General features: G+C 59.3%; 1 protein-coding gene across 5 annotated transcripts in view; it reads right to left on the reverse strand.

Moving 5' to 3' along the window:
• The window catches only part of ELFN1 (extracellular leucine rich repeat and fibronectin type III domain containing 1), a 66,910-nt gene that overhangs the window by 20,822 nt on the left and 32,759 nt on the right, over positions 1–13,329 (reverse strand). For all 5 annotated transcript variants that reach the window (XM_038539658.1, XM_038539659.1, XM_038539660.1 and 2 more), the window contains exon 2: positions 8,764–8,925. The gene's annotated coding sequence lies outside the window, so the exon portion shown is untranslated. The remainder of the gene's footprint in view (positions 1–8,763; positions 8,926–13,329) is intronic.

Consider the following 13,329-nt stretch of genomic DNA (forward strand, 5'->3'; position numbering starts at 1 on the left):
ACACAATCCTTGCACACAGGGCTGGGGCTAAGGGCCGTCTGGTCTACCAGGTGCCCCACCCCAGGGAGGGCTGAGCGGCTGAAGACAGCTTCCTGCTCCCTCTTGCCACAAACCTGAGTGCTGGGTGCCCAGGGAGCTCTCAGCATGCCTGCCAGGGGGCCAAAGCAGGCTGGGGTCTGGGCCCACTGCCCCTTCTGGGGGCTGGACAGGCCTCCCCGTGGCATGGACCAAGGGCTACACGAAATCTGCAAGGCCTCTGGGGGGATGAAAGGCAAGAGGAGGAAGCCCACAGATCACATTGGAGAATTCAGCCCCCTTGGTCCCACTGCCTGCTTCCCAGCAGAGGTGATGGGTGGAGGCTCTGTCCAGGCTGGGCCAGGGTTTGAGGGGGCAGCCTTCCTCCTGCTGATGAGAGCAGGTGTGGCGTGGGGTTGAAAAGGAGAGGTGTCCGCCCCAGACGGGGTGACAGGGGAAAGCGTGCTGGGCAGGGAAGGGGGTGCCCAGGGCATGCAGGGAGGGGCCGGGGCAGGGGTGGGGGTGCCCTGGGCCTATGGGGCCAGGCTGCAGGAGCCACACCGACCACAGTGCCTGTCGCTGCGCATCTGAGCTGCATCCTCTGGGCCCTGCTGTGTCCTTGGTTCTCTAGACGACTCTGCAGATGTGCCAACTGCTCTGGGAAGAGCCAGGTCCTCACGGGCTCCGTGTCAGTGGCCCCTTGTTCTGCTGACCCACTGGGCGACTCTGAGCGTGCCCCTCCAGCTCCTGATCACACACCTACACTAGGGGGACTGCAGCTTTGTCCTGCCTAGCCACACACGGTGAGCAGGTCCCTGTCCCATGCCAGATGCAGGGCTGGTGGGCTGCGAGGGGAAGCCCCGTCTGGAGGGGAAGACTGAATTTCAACCTATAAGAGTGTGATGTGGCCGTGGGTCAGTCGGGGACTCAGCCTGGTCTAGTGGGTCCAGGAGAACTGCCCCAGGGAGGTAATGTTTCTGCAGAGGCTTGAACGAAGAGAGAACAACCATACAAAAGCACCTGATGAATAGCAGAGGAGACAGGGCATGTGAGGGACCAGAGAGACCGGGAGAGCTGGGACCTGGAGGGGTTGGTGAGAAGACCCACAGGGCTGCTGGGAGCCTTGATCCCACTGCAGAGTCTCCGCTGAAGACAGGATCTCATCTCAAGGGCAATAGGGAGCCACTGAAGGTTTAGTACAGAGGAGGTATGATCACTCTGGCTGTTGATGGAGAAGGGACTGTTGCAGGTATATGGGGAATTGGGAGGAAGCCTCCACAGCCTGCGGAAGGGGTGGCAGTGGTCTGTACCCCACAGTGAGGGGAAAAGGAGGAACGTGGTGGAGCCAGAGACACAGAGGAACCTGACGAAGCACATGCGAACGTGCATGGGAAATCTAGTGTTCACAGCAGCACCCGAGATGGCCTCACTGGACGTCATCCACATGCCCATCAACAATCAACACGTAACAGCCAGCGGTGCAGCCACAATGGAAAACCATCACACAGCAGGAAAGACGCACAAACTCTACTGACGCGGCAACATGGATGGACGCCGCCAACGTGCACAGACCGTTCACTCCATGTTCCAAAATGGGCAACACCATGTGGTCATTGGTTGTCCGTGGGGGTCGCAACTGGGAAGGAGGTACAAGGGGGCCTCCAGGGAGGCTGGTGATGCCCTGATGGCCAGTTTGGGTGCTGGGGACATGGGTGTGTCCAGGTCACAAGAACTTCACTGAGCTACAGGCACTTCTGATGTCTGTGCATCTGTCCCCAGTGAGAGTGAGAGACAGAGAGAGAGGCACACAGGAGGCCAGACCAGCGGAGCTGGTGCATTCCCGCACAGCGGTGACAGGAAGGCCACGTACATCAGTGGGGCAGCAGGCAGGCTGGCTCTGCCCTCAATGGGAGTCAGGAGCAGTGGAGAGGCAGTTTGGCAAAAGCAAGGGTGGGGGCACGATGGGCCAGTGTGGTCAGAGCCATGCCAGGTTTGGGGGTCTGTGTCCCCAAGGCCTGCCTGCGTGGGGATGTAGCTAACCCTAGCGCAGGGGAATGGATGCAGAGTGAGAAGGGGGTGGGAATGTTGGGGACACCTAAGAGAAGGAGTGTCCAGAGGAGGAGTGCGGATGCCAGGGGCAGAGAAGGGGCTGTTTCAAGGAAGGTGTGGTCTGTAACCCTGACCCTTGCGTCTGTGGGTACCCTCTGAAATAACTGGGAGCCATCAGGGCTGTGGCCCTCGTCTTACACACGGGCTAGGATCACGATGCTTTCTCATGTGTAGCAGGTGGGTGTCCGTGGTGCTGGTGCCAACCACACACAGAGCCCAGCTGCGGAGGGCTCCAAAAGCGCTAACACAGCCTGAGGGCAGGGGGCCAGGTGCCACATGCCGAGGATGGACAGCGGACAGAGCGAGGGCTGGCAGGGCTTGGGAAGGGAGCCATCACTGCACGATGGGCATCTTCCCACATGTATTTGTCCGAACTGGACCCTGGGTATGAAAGGAGGCACTTGAGGGGGTCAGGGCTGCCAGACCTAGAGCCGGCCCTGCTGGTGGGGAGCACAGCCCCTGCAGTGTGGGGAGGAGGGATGGGCAGCATTCAGCACGCTGACGCCGTGCAGGTGCTCAGGACCCTGGAAGGCTCTGGGGCAGCTCTGGATGCTCCTGGAGGCGAAAATGGGGGAGGCCAACCCCCACCGGCCTCTGGGGCACCCCACTGTCAGAAGCGCTCACACCCAGGCTCAGAAAGGCTGAAATGCTCAGGAGGAGGAATGAAAACATGGCCAGGGCCCTGCTGTCAAGAGTGTGGCCATGTCCCTGGTCTTCTGGGTCCCCAACCAAGGACCAGGGGATGGTCCTCTCTGCACCTGCAGGAAGCCTGTTGGCTCCTCCTTTGAGCTCTGCATGCCCTCGTGGTCCCGTCTAGGATGGTCAGCACCTACGTAAGCCATGTCCCCAGCCAGGCCTTGTGGGGGGCGCCCCAGCTCCCCGGACACCCCCTCTGTGAGGAGCGCACAGTAGGACTGCAGCACAGGCTCTGCCTCACCTGCCCTCCCCAAGAGTCTCAGGGCATCAGCTGGCAAGCCTGCAAGAGCCACCTGCCGATGTGCACAAGGCATTTCAGGGCCAAGTGGTCGGGCTGGGGACGTCCATGTGTCCAGGGAGAGAGCAAGCCTGGAGCAGCTTGGGCCGAGCCAGACGGAGTCCCTGCAGGCGGCTCCACGTACCACCCCCTCCATCAGAGAGCAGGGACACTTCCGCAAGATGGGCATGGGTTACCCGGACCCCCTTGGGCAAGACTTGTGACCTCTCTCCACCTGCAGACCCTGGGGTGGTCACTCAGGGTCCCTGTACCAGGAGGTCCAGTACTAGAAGTACTATAGGTCCCTGTGGACCAGGGCAGGCCTCTCGTGCAGAGTAGGTGCCCAGGAAATGAGTCCTCCCCCCACCCCACTGCACCCTCCTCCCGCCTGTCCTGGCAGAGACGACTCTCCAGGGCTCTGGGCCACGTCCCTCCACATCACATCATTACCATGAAAAACAGCCCTGTCTGCTCCGTTCCTCCCAGGCCTGCTCCAAGCCACTCCCCCTCTCCTATTGCTTCAACAGCAGTCACCCGGCCTCCTTGCCCACCCTCCCCCTCCCCACATGCCCCCTGACCCACTTCCACTGCTGGATTCAGGGTTCTCAGGGTGGGGCTGGGGAGCCAGGCAGTGAGTCACTGGGGTTGGGCGTGTGGAAGGCAGTTGGCCCCCAGGTCATGGGGACACACGTGCAGGGATGAAGCCAGAGGGAGGAGAGGGGAGGATGGAGAGCTCCAGGTGGGGTGCCTCTTATTCAATGACCAGAGATACCCCCCGAGTAGCTGCTGTTGTCCCCATTGCACAAACACAGAGAGGCGAAGTGCCATGCCCCGGACTGCACAGCTGCTTAGCAATGGAACCCAGATTCAAACCCGGCGTCCGCGGTGGCCAGCAGAGGGATCAGGGGTCAGAGGCAGGAGTAAGGTCCATGACGAGAGGAGGTCAGAAGCAGTGAAGGCTGGAAGGCGAAGCCAGTGGCCAGGAGGGACCGAGTGGGGCAGGAGGCCCCCTCCTCCTGCTAATTAGGGCCAGGAGCCGTGGGATATGCAGTCCATGGGGAAACGAGAAGACAAATTAAGGGCAGTAGAAATGCAGGCCTACAGCCTGCTTGCCCACTGGAGAGACAAAAATGCCAAGGAGGGGCTTCAGGGACGCAGGATGGGGAGGGAGGGGCTACCCCCATTCCAGGGCAGCCCAGAGGTAGGCAGCTTGACCCTGGCTCCCTCCCGCCTCTCCCCTACATACACAGGTGGTGAGGGTAGCCTCGGTCTTCGGAGAGGGGAAGTGGAGCCAAGGCAGGGTCCACCCTGAGCTGGACCCACTGTGAGCAGCAGGAACTAGGTGTGGGGGGCAGGAAGGAGGCCCAGGAGGGTGTCCTGGGATGGGTGGTGACTCTTCCCACAGATGCCAGCCTGTGACCTCACGGCCAGGCTCTATGGCCTGGAAAACAGTGGACACCAAGTAAACATGCAGCAAACAGGTGAACCATCCTGTTAATGAGAACCATCCATGAGGCAGCAGTGGACCATAGCGGGCAAGAACACAGGCTCAAGTGCCCACTGTGATCTTCCTGATAACAAGGAGCTGACTTAGCCAGCATATTCCTTTCTCTTCGTCACCACCACTTTTCCTGACCGGGATGCAGATACAACGGCTGGAGGTGCCGCTGCCATCTCGAGACCATGAGGACAGATGCTAAGCATGTCAGGGACGCAGTCTACATGGAGTTCAGATGGTTGACAACTTCCTTGGGCTGTGCACCACTGCCACCCTATTTACATGAAAGAAATGAACCCCCTAGTGGGGCCCAATCACAGGACACTCCGTCTCTGTCTCATGGAGCCAAACTGAATCCCTAGCTGATGCAGCATAAAATAATGCTGAAGACTCCTATTAGAAAGTTACCTTCACTTTAATTCTTTTCAGTGCTTCTGACTACATCAAAAAGAAAGTCTCAGATTGGGGCTGCTAAGTGTTGAACACCTCTGCACACTCACTGTTCTCTCGTTTTAATAAAGCAACAGCAGGCCTTGGGCTCCGAGCCTCCCCTGGGCTACGGCATCCAACCAGAATTTAATAACGTTGTTTTGTTTCCACTGAATTTATTTTTATGATTATGAATTCTATTTATGGCAAAGGAGGCTTGTTTTCCATTTGTAGTAGTGCTATAAAGCTTCCCTTTTAAATAAATGTATTTATTTAAGTTTTTTAAAAGTGAATTTACTTAAAGAAAAACGGTAAGAACAGTCAGAGGGAACATGGGGGCACGTGGGTGGCTCCTGCCCAGCCCCATACTTCTGCTGTTGTATGGGGGACAGTCTGCCCCCCCGGGCACCATGGGGGAGGCCGGCAAGGTTAAGGCTGGGGGCTGAGTGTCTCCAGTCATCCGTCCGGCCTGGGGCCGGGGCGGATGGCTGGATCCCGGGCGCCAGGAGTCTCTAGGCAAAGCCTTGGACGCGTGGGTTGGGCAGTCAGGCAATGAGCTGTGGGCAGGGGTTTGAAGCTGTCCTGGTAACCAAGCCACTAACTCAAAGTCCCGGGTTCCTTCCAGCCCGCCTCGTGAGGCCTGACTTCAAAAGCGGGGGGCTCCAGCAGCTGGAGTGACCTTTTGCTAATTAGCTCGGGCTGTTTGCTCTGCAGCCGCCAGCTGATCTCTGGACAGCAGCTCTAACTCCAGTCACTGCCGCCTGTCACCATCCGGCAGATAAATAACTCTGCTCTTGGAGAGGTGGGGGAGGGGTGGGGTGTCTGCTGGAAGGCTGGGGGAGGGGCGGGACGTGCAGGAGGGGAAGGTGGGTGGCCTTGGGCCAGTGCCCCATAAGCCATGTCAGCCCTGCTGGGGAAGCTTCACCCCCCACTTCCCAGAGAAGAAAACAGACCTGAGTGGGGGTGGGAGTCTTACAGAGGAGGCTGGACTCCAGCTCTGCCCAGACCCCCAGACCCCCGTCTCCCCAGCAGGCCTCCCTCTGCACCCACAGGCCCAGGAAGGGCCAGGCTGTGGCTCTGGCCCTGGTGCTGAACACGGGGCTGGCCAAGGGCTGGGCCAGGGCCAGCAGGTCACCTGGGGTCATCAGAACACACAGAAGGTTCCTTCTGGCCTCTTAGTCACTGCTTCAGCAAAAGCAACTTCCAGGGACGAGGCCTCAGGACCAGGAAACAGAGGAGGAGGCAGGCAGGAATAGAACCGAGAAAGTTCAAGTCACCACATGACAAAACATTCTGTCTGTAGGGGATCTCGGAAACACTGCGCCCAGCACCCACGTTCCTGGAGAGCTGCTGTGGTGTCCACACTCCTCTGCCAGACCCTGCAGGAGCCTCGGGCCATCTGCTCTGCCACCTGCCACCTAGGTGGGCCAGGCCGGGAAACATCCATCCATCCATTCAGCAAACACTCATTCAGTGTCTGCCACCTGCCAGGCTCCGCAGGCTGATGGGCGGAACACGCAGCCCCGAGGGAGGGAGGAAGGGAGGGCGGGGATGGAGACGTTTGGGTCTGGGGTGACGAGGTGACGGTAAGCCTGAGCCTGGGCTACGGAGGACGGGTGCCTCCAGGAGGGAAAGAACTAGTGCTTCTCTGAGATGACAGGCCAGAGACTGCCGTCTCCTGCTCAGAGGGGGGAAACACCACCACCATTCCTTGGTGCCTACTGTACGCCAAGCAACGTGCACGTCCCACTGACTGCCTGCCTTCTGGGAGAGATTACTACCTCCACTTTACAGATAAGAAACAGATCAGAGGTGCTACGTGACCTGCAGCACTACACCAAAAATCAGCAGAATGGGGTCTGCCTGACACCAACATCACCCCAAGGACAGGTGGACCTGTCCCCTCCGAGACAGTGTCCTAGGCAAACACACAGAGGGGCTGTTGCCAGGAGTCTCAGCCAAAGCCCTTGTTCTGGCTGGCCGGTGCCATCCTGCACCCTCACTCCCGAGCCCATGACCCGGGGTCAGCACCACCAAGTCCGCCCAGCCCAGCCCTGGCCACCGGTGCTCTGCTGCAGCCCTGGGCCTCTGAGGGGTCCTGTCGGCCGGTGGTGGCCCACCACACTGCTGTGTGGGTCTCTGGGTACCGCCACAGTCAGAGCCAGTCCTGACCCCAGACCATCCACCCTGCCCTCTCAGTGACTCTTAGCCTCAGGGGACATTCTTCAGGACTGTCCTTGGGGACACCCTCACTCATGTTTCAGACAGGGAAACTGAGACCTACAGAGGGGCAGGTGCTGTTCACTGTCCCATGGTATGACTGGTAGTGATGGGTCAGAACTAGCGCCTCACCCCAGACTTTCTTGATGTCAGCTGAAGGGACAGGGCCATCGTACAGAATGAGCCAGGCATCCTCACACTCTCCCCTTTCTAGACTTGGTGCTCCTAGAGAGATGAGAGTCTCTAGCACCACACTGTCCAGGGTCTGGCAAATGGCAGGCACCCCATGGACACCTGGAGGAACAGCAACAGTAACCGGCCCTGTGACCTGGCCCCACTCAGCCCTCCAACCCCGCCTGCCCCACCCCTCCACGCCCACAAGTTCCAGCCACACGGGTGTCCCTCTGAACCTCACACGCACAGAGCTTGTCCCATCTCAGATCTCCCTCCCCGGCTGGATCTCTGCCTGGAACACCCTGCCCATCTTGTGGTGGGCTCTCCTCCATCCTCGGGACAGCCCTTCATGGTCTCCTCCTGGACGCCTCCCGCTAAAGCCACGGAGAAGCCTGGGGAGCCATCTGACCCCCAGCAGGATGCCTTTGGAAGTTCTAGAAGTAGTCTCCGCTCCTCCATGTAATGAAGGACAGCCCCGTGATTCCCAGATGCATCCTCCTCTCACGGTCAGAATTGGAAGAGCCTCGGCATCACAGTCATGATGCCTGAACGCAGCAGGCAACCAATGTATTGCAAAAATGCAAACCCTAACCCCCGCCCCACCGCCCACCCCCATTTCAATGCGCTGCGTCATTGACAGCACCTCCTGCTGGTCGCGCGCCATAGGACAACCGTGCTTCACCACACAAGCCACCTCCACAGTTATGCACCTGTACTGGAGACAGGTTTGCAAACTGAAAGTCAGTCCCAGACCTGCGTGAAGGACCTGTGGCCTGGCAGATTCCAAGGCATGGGGGGAGGAGAGGATCTGGGACTCCCAACAGTACTGCGGAAAATACCACGCCAGCAGGCACAGCACGGCTGGGCCACGACGGCTGCCTCGAGACCCTTTCCCCACCGACGTACTCTATTCAGTATTCTGGATCATTCTTTTTCATATTAGACCCTGTTTTTCAAACGTATAGCGTAAGTCCATTTAACGTAACTTACGTGGTACACATGGTATACAACACACAGTGCAAGCACCTACCTCTGTAAGGTGGTGGAAGATGAAACCCACTCAGAACCCCTACTCATCAGGGGAGGTTGGCGGATTGGCCCTGAGCCCCAATCCCCTGACCCCTCTGGTTACACACCGCAGCAACCCATTCCTCAGCCCACATACCGCATCAGACAGGCAGTCCCTCCCCACAGGGACATGTGGGGGATTAGGGGATGGGGAGCCGTTCCGCAGCCCCCCTCTCCTTCCAGGCCTGTGAGGTGACCCCAGCACACCTGTGTCACGGTTGTCAGGACTGGCTCTCCCCTCATGCTGACAGCATCCGATGGCCAGAGCACCCCTTACCTTTGGGTCAGGGCCTGCCAGTGAGCTGGTACGTCAGAGAAGCACTGGCTGCTGGATTCCTGCCTGCAGGGGTCATGCACATCTTCTCCACATTCCAGGGCCCAGAGGAATAATACAGGTCCAGACGGAATGGAGGACACACGGTCACCCAGGCAGCTGCCACTGCATCGGGACAGAAGGAGAAGCTGGTAAGAAGGGAATGGGCCTGTAGCCATCATGGCTTTGGGGAGATCCCACGTGCCAGAGCCAGGGGGACATCCATCCTGCGTGCACCGCTGCTCAAGAGCTAACCTCCACAAGCACAGTGGGGAGGCTGCGCTCCCTGACACACAAGGACGCACATGTCAGTGATTTCAGCAGGACAGACGGTGCCAGCTCACCTCCCGCCCCTGCTGTGACCCAGGTGTTGGGGGGGATTGGCTCTGCTTCCCTTGACCCCCCCCCCCATTGAGGTGGGCTAAGCAAAGGCAAGGTCTCTCCCTGCAGGCCGCCACCTCCACCCCAAGAGCATCTTTGCTGGGGAGCAGAGGGTGAGGATTCCAGACCAGACCACCGACGCCAGAGGGCATCAGCCAGGAAGCCCGCTCTGCAGCCTGCACGCCAGCCCACAATTGGGTCCCCCACCAGCCCATAGGTTGGATCACTCACTCCTCCCTTCCGTCCCTGGAGCCATTCCAGCAGCCACGAGCAGGATGCCTGCCGAGGACCTGGATGCACCACCTTACTCTCCCTCACTCCCACCCACTGGTCCCCATTTCACAGACAGGGAAGTGGAGGCAGAGAAGGGTATCTGCTTCCCAGGCCACACAGCAAAGACACAATGTTCAGACGCCTGGTGCCATGATGCCACCACTGGGAGGGGGGAGGAGAGCTGCCCAGAGGAGGTGGCATCTTCAGGACAAGGGGGCTCTGGTGGCCCTGCAGGCCAAGCGGTACCCTTGGGAGGACCTGGGCAGGAGCCAGCGGGGTCCCCTTGCTCCAGCTGCACACATGCCCCCCCAGAACCCCCCAGGCTCCTGAGTGGGGAGAGGGAATTAAAAGGTGAGAATGAACCCGCCATGTGAGGGAGAGTGTGTGTGTGTGTGTGTGTGCGGGCATGCGCACGCGTGTGCGCACACACGCTAATGGCTGTGTGAGTGGCACGTAATTACCTGAAATTGTGGCTTAGAGGCGGATGTAAATAACCAAAAAATATGTGGGGAGGTGGGGGGAATGCTCATCAATTAGAGCTAATTACCTAACAGCTAATTGAAATAATAATGGGCTGCATTTGAATATGCTAATAAGGCCAAACCTGCCTTAGAAAAGGTAATTGGAAAAAAAAGAGAGCGCTCAGAATCTCTGCACCCGCCACCGACCCTGGAGGAGGCTTCCAGGCTGAGACGCAGCCCAGGCATCAGGACGCCTCTTCCCTCCCGCCCCTGGGCCTTTGCCCACACTGCTCACCCGCCTGGAGTGCCCTCTCCCAGCTGCCCACCCGGCCAGTGCCTGCTCTCCTCGCCGGGGTCCTGGGAGCCCTGAAAACTGCCTCCCCAGCTGCTACAAGGATCCAAGCCTCACCTAGCGAAGCCCCAGAGGAACAGGAATATGCAGCTTTACAAAGAATCCCAAATCATACACGAGGAAACCACCCCAGAACCACAGGGTGTGGCTGCAGTCTCAGTTGGCCACAGGCAGGGCCAGGACTCGGGTTTCCAGCCACTCTCAGACTTCACAGCAAAGCTGTCCAAAGGTGGGACGTGAGCCCAGGCCACCGTGTGTGTGAGCAGAAACCAGGGGAGCACTGAGGTCCCTCTGGGCCTGCTGGTGGGCTGTGTTCTAGGAACTGAGGGCTCGGTGTCCGGCCTGGTGCTTCCACTGTCCGTGAGCACCATCCGCAGACCCACTGACCACACGTGCATGCTCACACATGTGTACACGTGCATGCACACATATGCATGCATACACACTCTCCACTCTCCTCACACGCCTGCTCTGGTCGGACCTGAGCTTGAATCCAGCACTCTGCGTGCTGCCCTGCAGCCGCCAGCACACGGCCCGGAGGGGCTGACCCCAGAGGGGACTGCCAGGCTGGCATGTAGCCCGTGGGCCGCTCCAACTCACCTGCCTCTGGATCACACCTCTCTTGCCCTTATCGGCCCAACCCAGAGCAGCTCTCTGGTGCCATCCCCCACACAAGCCCCCAGCTCCTGTTGACCTGCAGGGCCTGGCAGGAAGCCTCTCCTCTCTGGGGCTGAGCTCTTACTGGAACCGAGTTGGCTTGAGAGCTTTGAGATGGCACCTGCAATGCTGGAAATGCATGGGTTCAAGCTCCTCATCCACAGTGCAGGCTCTGTGGCAGGCGGGGTTCGGGTGAAGCTGGTGATCTGACACACAAGGCCTCTCTGCCCTGGGGAGCTGTGAGGTGCAGGAGGATCAGAAGTTCCAGGGGAACAGCATGCACAAGGCCAGAAAGGAGGAGCTGGCCTGCTCTGGTCTCGTAGCGCAGGGAGCAGCCAGGAAGGAACCAGGCAGCAGACAGAGCTGGCCTCTGAGCAACACGCTCATGGGTGAGACTTCGACAAGCCCCAGCAGGCCGTGCCTCAGTTTCCCTTCTGTAGAATGGGGATGATGGTGAGCATTCCCCTGGGTCACAGCCCAGGCTTGTCTGAACCCACAGGCCAGGGAGACCCAAAACCTCAGAGACCACCTATGCTGGAAGGGTCGAAGGTGAAGACTCACCCTGGAAAATGCAGACACACCTCTTGTCTATGACATCTGGGCGTGCACTAGGACCCCAAAAATCATCCAGGAACCCTAAGTCCCCATGTGATGGATGGGAGTACACCCATGCAGGATTTTTACAGATAGGAAACTGAGGCCCAAACCCATGGATAGAATTGCCTCTGGGATCAGACATGCCACAGCCTGAGGCTGGTAGATCCCATTACACAGACAGGTAAACTGAGGTTCCCAGAGGCCAAGTATACCTGGCCCCAGATCACACAGCGAGGAGGGGAGGAGGATGTGAGGTCTCCCTTGTCAGGTGTCCCCATGCATGGCTGGGGAGGGGGCCCGGCCCCCACACCATTCCGGGTGCCCCTCAGGCTGCAGAGGCAGCAGCTGTGGGGAAGCAGTGGCCCTAGAGGAGGAGATGGGAGGGGTGCCCCAAATCCTCCTCCTCCTTCCAGGGCTCAACGTAGACTTGCAAACGTCAGGGTGAGGGTGGGGAAAGTGAATGCGCCCAAACTTGACATTTGCATTTCAAACACTTATATCAGCAAAACAAATAACAGTAATTATACCATTTGCATATTTTGTGCAATGATTGTTTAGCGAGGTAAGGAGGAGGGGCTCCTGCTGATGCCAGCAGCTCGGCCTCCCCACAGCTGTGCCTGCCCCACCCGCGGGGCATCCTGAGTCTCCATCCCATCCGTCACCCACTACCCACCAAGCCTGGGTAGGGGAGACCCCAGGGAGCAGGAGGACTCCTGACCTCAGGGTGACTTTCCTGACTACCTGGCCTGGCCTCTTGACTAAGGAGCCAGGACCCCACCTGGGAAATGGGAGTGCTGCTGGGTGCTCTGGGGCTCTGCTGGGGGCCCCCACACCACCTGCCAACCTCAGGCTGTACCATTCACTCCTCCAGGCTCTGTCCTTTGACCACTCCTCTGCCTTTCCATTCTCCAACACATCCCTCCTCCTCCCGCATCGTGTGGCCAACTCAGGACCTTTGCACAGGTATCCTCTTGTTTAGGCTTCCTCCCAGATCTACCCACGGCTGGATCCTTACCATTGGTGATTCAAATCCAATGTTACCTCCCAAACAACCTGATGAGCTAGGCAGGGCTGCTCGTACTGGGGCCAGGAACTCCAGCAGGTCTCAGTGGACCCATGGAGGTAGAATTGGGGCAGGGGGCAGGGAGGGGGGAGAGTCCCCCAACTCAGGGGAGAACCACGGAGCAAGCGGCGAAGGCTAGGCAGGCAGGCCAAAGGGTGCCCCCAGGTCTACCGGGATCTTGCTCAGAATCCCAAGCAGACCCCTTCCCAGCTGCCTTCCCGGGACAGTCGGGGGACATGGGTGCCCCACATCAGGTTCTGAGCTTACTTCTGCCCCCCCCCCCCAGTGACCTTGCTCCACTCCTCCCAATCTCTGCCTCCCCCCTCTTCCCACTGAGGGTGGGGGTTGCGGGGGTGGTCAGGGTTAGCTATGTGCCAAGGGTCTTGATGGAAGCTAATGGACCCCTCCTCTGCCTGCCCTTGCAAGGCTCTGGGTGGTAGGTCAGGCACATGGAGTAGGTCCCATGTGGGTCCCAGGCCTGGGTGACACCACCAAGCGTGTGCTGACCCACTTGGAGGGAGCTAGATAGGCTTTCACTACCCTCGGGGTGGATAAGGCTCACAGGCCTCTCCCCACAGGCTCTGTGTCCTTGCTCTGCCCCAGGTTCCCACCCCTGTCAAAGTGACTGCCCAGAGGTGAGGAGGGGCCAGGGGGGTGGGGGCCAGCAGGAGCACCTCAAACACTGATGCTCCAGAGACTAGGAGCCTGGCCATGACCGTGCAGTGCAGCAGGTGTGGAAGCAACTC

The sequence above is a fragment of the Canis lupus genome, chromosome 6 (assembly GCF_011100685.1).
Source record: "Canis lupus familiaris isolate Mischka breed German Shepherd chromosome 6, alternate assembly UU_Cfam_GSD_1.0, whole genome shotgun sequence".
Lineage (NCBI taxonomy): Eukaryota > Metazoa > Chordata > Mammalia > Carnivora > Canidae > Canis > Canis lupus.